This window comes from Pinus tabuliformis, chromosome 2_2 (assembly GCF_031772625.1).
Source record: "Pinus tabuliformis cultivar Carrire ecotype Pingquan chromosome 2_2, CPIR1, whole genome shotgun sequence".
NCBI classification, from domain to species: Eukaryota; Viridiplantae; Streptophyta; class Pinopsida; order Pinales; family Pinaceae; genus Pinus; species Pinus tabuliformis.
Window position 1 is genome coordinate 1109880192 of NC_142300.1, and position 8236 is coordinate 1109888427.

Sequence of the window (8236 nt, forward strand, 5' to 3'; positions counted from 1 at the left end):
TCACACATTAAAAACATACATCTGAAGTCAAAACTCCTTACGAGCTCTTATATTCATATTAATAAGTAACAAAAATTTATAGACATATACATGAGTTCAATAATGGAACTCAGATAACATATATTCAATTTATACCTCTAGCCAATGCCATAAAACTCATATCCATATAATGCTTACACAAGCCATCATATCAGAGCTCCACCATAATATTCCTCATTAGACCCATAATGTTCAAAATAAAACAAAGTCTGCTAGAACAAAGTGCTTGAACAAAACAAAACAAAAACTCAACATAAAGCTCAAGACCTATAACATAATTGGGAATAGACTTGAGAACACTTGATTAACAAAAATCATATTTTTATAGCAGAAGTCATCAAAATCTAACTTAGGGAGTTCGTTATTCGATCCCTCGTCGAATCTGCCACCTTAGTTCATGTCTAACCACCTTGTATTGTTGTCAAATATTGTGTCAAATGAAGAATACAATGATTACTGCACAAGCTCTGTTACACACTCTTATGCGAGCCTCTGCGTGATATGTTGAGCACAGATGTGTCAAGCCTCTGTACAGTTTGTCGAGCACAAACCTATTGAACATCTGTGTGGTATGTTGAGCACAAACCTATTGAGCCTTTATGTGGTATGTTGAGCACATAGCTGTCAAGCCTCTGCACAGTATGTCAAGCACATACTTATTGAGCCTTTGTGCGGTATGTTGAGCATAGACCCATCAAGCCTCTACACCGTCTTCTACTCGTGGTATCCACCCCTTCCTGTGCAAATACTCCTATACTTAGTCAACATTTCAAAATTTTTTCCCTTATCTCTTCTTTGCCCCAGCTGTTGTTATTAGTTTTGTTACAATGACAAAGTTGTTAAGGCTTTTTTCGAAAGTGTTGCAATTTTAAGCCCAAAAAATATAGGTGTCATTCGTAGCACTACTTTTTAGTTTAGTGGTTAATTTTAGGTTTTCATTACAACAATGCTAGTTATTACGACCATGGATTTGTAATTTTAAATTAAAAAAAAAAAAAATCACGCTCTTGTTCTTACCACCTTTTAATTTAAGTGTTGGTTTTAAGGTTTTTGTTAGCAATGGTACAAGCTTTAAGATTATGGTAGAAAAAAATTTAATTTTAACCCTGAAAAGGGTGCCACTGATAACACCACTTTTTTTTATTTGAAAGTTGACTTTGGTATTTTTGATGTAGAATCAAGGATTTCAAGAATTAAAGCTCATGTTTAGAGTTCAATGTTCTAATTAATTTGATAACCATATTTAAAGATAATAAGAATTCACATCCAAACTTAAATCTTTTATGCCAATGGATAATCCAAACACTCGAGGGAAATGAAGCACATAAAGTTTCCCTCAAAAATAATTTTATTGTTTCTCATATCTTGTTGGATAACATTTATAAAAGCCAAATGAATAATCAAAGCACATTAATAAAATGAAACACAAAGTTTTCCTAAGAAATTTTATCATTTCTTGGATCCCATTAGGTAACAGTTCCAATAAAAGCCTTAACATCAAGATTTGACTATTACTCCCACTTATTTTAAAATTAAGAACACCTTTAAATCAATAATGTATATAAAGTTCTAGAAGCTATCCAACCAAAACTCATGGAGAAAGGGATCACCATAATAACAAGATTTTTAAAATGGATTCTCTTGAATTATCATTAGCGTTACTCCATAACAATATAGTGTTTGTTGATTATGTTGAGAGGTGCTCTTCAGCCTAGTATGAAAGAGATGTTGTAAGGTTATGTTAGTATGGAAGATATGTTGTAAGGTTATGTTAGTATGGAAGAGATGTCGTAAAGTTATGTTAAGTAAACATTTTGGTTCGATCAAATTACATAACAATAACAATAAAAATAAAATACAATTATAAATAAATATAAAATATGAAAATAAAATTAAGAATTATAATGATTAATTAAAACATTTTAACTAGGTCAAATTACATAAAACTAAAACTAAAACTGAAAAAAATAAAATAAAAAATCTATAATTATAATAATTGATGGTTAATAATTAAACTAGCCTAGATCCATCTTAACTCCAGATCTTCCAAGTGCCAAGAGGGATCAAATCTCTTAAAGGTGCAAACCTCTTTTAGAGTGAAAAGAGATTTTATCCCTCTCGTCTCAACGCTTGGTAGATCCAAAGTCAAGATGGATCTAGGATGATGATACCTAGTTCTTGAACCTCCACCTATTTAAAAGAATAATAACTATGCCATTAACTATTGAACCTATACTTATGATTAGCTCTAATGGCGAGAATTAAAAGATAAAAGCCTACCTTTATCACGAATATAGAAAAGTTGTTTTATTTATTTATTATTTTTGGTGTAGTCTAATTTATAGACAAAATAATATTTTTCGTCGGAATTTAACAATACAATTTCAAGCAAGATTATGATTTTTTGTTATTAAAAATACATTTTTGAATGAATATATGGATTCAACACCCTGAAAATTTGTTGGAGCACTTGAATTATATAGACTAAACAACTTAAACTCAATTTTTTAAAATTTTTTGTCAGATGTCGATTAAAATTAGCTTAAAAACACATCGTGAAAAAATCCATTTCATATGTATATGTATATATATGTACATATATGCACACACACACACACACATAAACAGAACGAGAATTTTTGGAAAATTAGTAAATTCAAAATATTGATTATCACTATTACACTGGGTATAACAATTTTGTAAATGATACAAACAAGCCAACTACAACATATTTCCAAAAACTTAAACCTACACCACTCGAATAACAAATAGTTACCAAATTACTTGAGCTAAAATTCTTATCCACCTAAATAAAATAAACATATATTACTCAGAATTTTGCTCATTATAATAATTTGTTGATAATATAGGACTTCAAACCATTGTGGCTTAGTGGCAAGTTTGGAAGTTTAATAAAAACAAAGCCCTTTAAAAAAACACCATTTTAGATTAATGGCAAGTTTGGAGGTGGAACAAAACAAAGTCCTTTAAAAGAAACACATTCACATATCTCTCATTATAAATGGATGTATCACAATTTTTCCTTATACAACTCACACAGATCGAAGTGAAAAAGTTGGCTCTTTAAGCTAAACAAGAGCACATAGCTAGCATTTCCTGCGCTTAGTTTAATTATTACAAAATAACTTGACATTGAAATCAAAATCATATAAAAATACATCACATAAATAACCTAAAACAAAAAATCACGAATTAAAATTTAAAAAACCCATAATTATATAAAAAAAAGCCCCTCATGGTTAGCTTTTAATTTTATTATTATACGGAAACGGAAATTAAAAATTCAATGTCACATAGTTAATTATATATTTAGGGTGAATAGTGCCCCATTAGGGTTTTGTTTTATGTTAGCGATTTAGGGTTTATGTTAGGTTTTGTAGGTTTTATAAAGATGAAGAAAACGTTCCCAACCCAGATCGGCCTTGCTCTTGTGGCGCAGGTGCTGCAAACGGGTAGCGTGCAACCTACAACATGTATTGTGGCCGTTTTAGTTGAAGTGTTTGATTGTTCTTTTTGCAGTTGCCATCGCGTGCGAACTGATCTTCAAATTTGTTTTGAAGTTAAAATCTGTTCGTATGGTACTCAGTTTTTCTCTGAACAATGCTGGTATGCCCTATTTTATGCTCATGTGTGATGGTTTTTTTGAAAATTTTGGTGCGGCTGATGCTTAAGGTTTCTTCGGGCTAGAATTGTGGTGGCTGTTTGGCGCTTTTAAAAGGGTTTAAAGGCAAATGGATTTTTATGAATTATTTTACACTAGTGTTTAATGTTTTCTATTGAAAGGTTTGGTGTACCTTCTGTTTTAGGATCAATTGGGATGCAATTGTGGCGGGCTATGTGAAGCATTTTACTAGGGGTTTAAAGATAAATCGGGTTTTCTTTTAACTTCTATGTGTTTATGGAATGTCTTCTGCTGTGATTCTATCGTTTCCGGGGTTCGCCTAAGATCACTCTGTTATACCCATAGCACGCCATTGAAGATTATTGTTGTAACAGGCATAGTGAGGAATTATCTATCTGAGTTCACATTGATGAGCTAAACATATCCTCCTACTCATTCTGAATGCCTATTATGTTTTCTGTTTTTTTTTTTTTTCTTTGTTTTTGTGTTTTCAAGTACTGGAAATTGGGCCTACAAGCTTAACTCCTTCGTGTATACCCATAACACGATATTGTAGATTATTGTTGTAACAGGCATAGTGAGGAATTATCCAACTGAGTTCACATTGATGAGCTAAACATATCCTCCTACTCATTCTGAATGCCTATTATGTTTATCTGTTTTTTTTTGTGTTTTTAAGTACTGAAAATTGGGCCTACAAGCTTGGCTCCTTCGTGTTCTACTGAAACAAAGGGAAGCGGGGAGATCTAGGTTAGAAATTCTATAGTTTCCTGAATCCCAGTCGGAAAAGAAGGTGACCAGTGGTCCGTTACCCTATCGACTGATTACTACTCTAGCATAGTTGCGATGATGGTTAGACTCAAGAGTGTTCATGTGGTAATGGTCTGGCTGAAACGACCCATTTAAAGGGAAAATAGCCTTGAAAGACTTATTTTACTGAACTCGTTTTGTTTGGTACCAGTTAAAACGTTTGTAGTCGGTTTCTCTATCTTAATAATAGGAGATAAAAATGACAAGTTGCTTTCTTTCAGTATGTCGCTGAGTGTGGTGATACATTCAATTGCCCAGCGTATGAATTGTGTTTTTGAATTGTGGGATAGTTAGTATCGGTATGATAATTTTAATGGCTCCTGATTTACATAAATGCCTAAAGCATTGGCTTGTGTTTTGGATTGGTGGTTGTGCGGGTTAGGTTATTGTTACAACCTTGTTTTTAATGATTATTGCTTGGTTGTAGTAAATGTCAGAGTCTAAGGCTACTTTGTGACTAGTCTAATCAAATTTGTTTTCCAGGTTATATGGATGTCTACCTGTGATGTTCTGAGCTATTTTTCGATATATAAGGCTGAAGAATATACAACAGCAACCTAATTTTCATTAAAAATGTGTCTGCTTGATTATTAAAATCCGTTTCCTCCCTCTTTCTGTATGTTAGGGTTTTAAGGGTTAGTTGTTTTAGGTTGTTTAGTAACGGTGAAGAAAACAATAGCGAGCCCTATTGCATCTATTACTATGGTGACGAGGCTGTGAAATCGTAGTGGAACCTAATAGGAATTGAAAGTTGTCTCCATGGACTATTTTTGTTTCTCAATTCTACAATTAATTTAAACGATAGTGAGGCCATTTCCCTCTGTTGCTGTGTTTCTGAGACAATTCTAAAATTAATTTAAACAATAGTGAGTCCATTTGCCTCTTGCTGTGTTTCTGAGACCGATTCGTTAGTGTGTAACCTAACAGGGATTATAGCTCTGTTTCCTGGAGTCGTAAGATCGTTTGTTGAAAGTTGTGTCCAAGAGCTACGTCTGTAAATTAGTTTAAACAGTAGTCTGAGCCCAAGTTGCAATGGTGTGGTGAAGGCTGTAATTGTAACCTATAACAGGGATTATAGCGCTGTTTCCTGGAATCATGAAAAGCTTTGTTAAAAGTTGTCTCCAGCTACATTTGTTTTTCAGTTCTGGAATTATTTTAAACAGTAATTCTGAGCTTGATTGGCCCAGTTGCGGTGGTTGCGGTGATGTCGAGGCTGTGATTCAGTTGTGTAGCCTATGGCATGGATATTAGCTCTGTTTGCTGTAGTCTCTTTTAAATTCTGTTCTATGTTTAACGGTCCTTTCAATATGGTTTCAAGGATAAACTCCTATTTTAATCTTGGTTTGTGTTTTCATTTGGTTTATGTTTGCGTGCTCATTTTAAATCCTTGTAAAAGGCTTGTTAAAAGTTGTGTCCATGAGCTATGTCTGTTTGTCAGTTTTGAAATTAGTTTAAACAGTAGATCCGAGCCCAAATTGCCTGTGTTGCGGTGTTGTGGTGAAGGCTGTAACTGAAACTAAACAGGGAGTCCCCACTCTGTTAAAAGTTGTCTCCATGAATCATAATCCTTGTGCTAATCATACTAGCGAGTCCAGCTGCCTCTGTTGCTGTATTGCTGACTGTTATTTGGTAATGTGTATCCTAAAACAGGGTTTATAGCTCTGTTTCCGAGTCATTAAAAAAGCATTATTAAAAGTTGTCTCCATGAGCTACGTTTGTTTCTCAGTTCTGGAAGTATTTTAAATAGTAAATCCGAGCTGGATTGGCTGTGATTCAGTTGTGTAACCGATGGCATGGATAATAGCTCTGTTTGCTATGTTTGCAGCTTTCAATATGGTTTCAACGATAACTCTGTTTTATTTTAATTTTGGTTTGTGTTTCCATTTGGTTTATGTTTTCATTTTAAATCCTTGTTTTAATCATACCATTGTGGGCATTTACATAATTTATTTCAAGGGCAACTGTGTTTAATCTTAAGTTTGGTTTCTGTTTGCATTTAGCTTTTGTTTGCGTTGTACTAATTGCTTGTTTTTACCATTCCATTGCGTGGCCATTTACATAATCTTGATGCTGCTGCATATTATTGTTGTAATGTGCATAATGAGGAATCATGTATCAAACTTCACTTAAGAACATATTTAACACTTAATAACATATTTAACTTATTTAACTTCACATTGACAAGTGAAAACATAATTAACGACTATTACTTTGAACAATTTATGTTTATAGGATGTATCCTGACCTTTTCCTTCAACGTGCGTGCTACCTTTTTCTAATTCGGAGAAGGTACTAAAATGTATTCTATTTTCGTTCGTTCGTTGCTATGCAATTCAAATTCATGTAATGTTTTTATTGTGGCACAGTGAGGACTTGTATGTATTGAGGATTAATATCCCATGAAAGAAGCATAGTCCTTTTCATTCTGAGTGCCTATTTTCAAATATTTCATTTCAACAATTTGTTAGGATCGGATGTTTGCCTGTATACATTAATCGAATGCGATAAGATCTTGTGTTAAAGGTTTAGTAGTTTTTATAGTAGTTTTTACTATGTTGTATGAGTTTTTGGAACTTAGGAATATTAGGTACAAGGATTGGGAATGGAATGTTGCATGAGTTTTTGGAACTTAGGAATATTAGGTACAAGTATTGGGAATGGAACTGAGGAATATTAGGTACAAGTATTGGGAATGACTAGAAGTTCCCTAAAATTTACTGAAAAAGGTTAGGTTAATTGGGAGTGGTAATATTACATAATAAAAAATTAAAAATATAAAAATTAAATATATTTTAATTATATATTTTATATAATAATCAAAATTAATATTGAATCAAAATATTCAAATATTAAAATTAATTTAAATATACAAATAATAAATATATATAAAATTAAATATTCAAATATTAAAATCAATTTAAATATATAAATAATAATTATATAATTTTTGAAACAATCTGCCTTAAAAATACAAAGGAACAATTTTATATATGTTTTTCTCGAGTTATGTTTTTTTAGTTATTCTTGAGAGAAAAAGTAAAGAAATTCTAATGTTTAAGCATGGATTATCATATACAAGAAATTCTAATGTTTAAGCATTCACTGTCACATACAATATGCACACACAATCTTTTGCCATATATATACATAAACAACAAAAGGTATCACCAGATGACGTCCCAGATATCACCTTTACATTGAGGTGCCACACACTTCCTTAACCCATCAAGAGATTGCTCAAATTTCTCAAATTAAGGATATGGGTGGTAAGGATGTTTTTGGTTTTTCTTGGAAGGTTTCAATTTAGGCTCATGTTTTGTGCGCAGTTCAACATATTTCTCTAAAAGCTTTGTATTCCTCAACCTTAGGGAATGCAGGAGTTCCAAAAAAAGTCTTCAAAGCTCTTGGAACTTTCTCAAGCTCCCACTAAAGCAACATTCCCATACAGTTTTAAAGCTCCCAGAAATGCAAGAACCATTAAAATGGGTTTCCCAACTCTTGGGAACTGTTCCGGTATAACAGAGAATTTATTATTTATCTAATTATAACAGAATTTATTATTTATCTAATTAAAATGGAGTTGACATACACATTTTACGAGCCCTTGTTTCTTCTCGTTTATTATTTATCCAATTAAATTGGAGTTGACATCCACATTTTACGAGCCCTTGTTTCTTCTGGTTGTCCGAGGAGGAAAACCACTTTTCAAACAGCCGATTCTATTAATTTATTGAAGTTACTGCA

The 8236-nt window shown here is 32.5% G+C and overlaps 1 non-coding gene across 1 annotated transcript; it reads left to right on the forward strand.

The window, feature by feature from the left end:
• The first annotated feature begins 6848 nt into the window (after positions 1-6848).
• LOC149197288 (small nucleolar RNA Z162) lies at positions 6849-6928 on the forward strand. Its single transcript, XR_016255257.1, has one exon. It is a non-coding gene; the product is annotated as a small nucleolar RNA Z162 (small nucleolar RNA).
• Positions 6929-8236: the final 1308 nt, after the last annotated feature.